The sequence below is a fragment of the Nannospalax galili genome, unplaced genomic scaffold (assembly GCF_000622305.1).
Source record: "Nannospalax galili isolate Female #2095 unplaced genomic scaffold, S.galili_v1.0 scaffold876, whole genome shotgun sequence".
NCBI lineage: Eukaryota > Metazoa > Chordata > Mammalia > Rodentia > Spalacidae > Nannospalax > Nannospalax galili.
This window is the reverse complement of record NW_008337442.1, coordinates 359490-360358: the sequence shown is the minus strand read 5'-3', so window position 1 is coordinate 360358 and position 869 is coordinate 359490.

Genomic DNA, 869 nt, shown 5'->3' with positions numbered 1-869 from the left:
ACTTAGCAGTAAAGAAAGATGAAATCATGAAATTTGCAGGTAAATGGATGGAACTAGAAACTGTTATACTAAGTAATACAGACTCACAAAAAAAATTGACATTTTTCCCTCATATGTGGATCCTAGAACCAGACCCTGATAAATGAATATGTATCCAGACATAACTACAGGAACCATATAATGGAAAGGAAACAGGGAGGTAATGGAAAAGAAAGAACCTGAAAGAGAAGAACAGTAGGAAACAGGCCTTAATAAGGGAGATATGGATAAAAATTTTGATAATTTAAGTGAGAGGGGTGGGAAGGGTATACAAGGAAGCTAGGGGTAAAGGGAAAGAAGGAGCTCAAGAGAGGTAAGGCCATAGGAGAAGGGTATTAGTAAGGGAGAAATGGGGGAAATGGGGGCACCTTAAGTGGGAAAACCATGATGGAGGGGTGAGACAATGTGAGAGATAAACAATGCCTAGCTAGTTTTGAAAACCAGAGGGAACCATATTACTCCTACCACCTACTGACAAATTATACACAGAAAATCAAGAAATATGTCTAGGTAAGGTTTATCTGAGCACAACTGGTCTTTGCCCAAGATTTATCTTGGCAACTAACCTTCTTGGGTGTTTAGCAGACATACTTAGAGGCCTATAATAATTTGATCAGGGGAACATAAAGGACACTTTTTGCTCCTTGCCCTCCTAGATCAACTAGTTCCAGGGAACTATGAGCATCTCTCAAAATGTCCTGTAATGGTGGTGGGTCACCTGTCCTCTTGATCAAGGGGGCCCCACCAGATGGACGTGAACCAATGCCCAGTCTACAAAGGGGAGGGTCAACACAGAGGAATCATTTCCTCCATGCTTCCAAGCGAAGCCA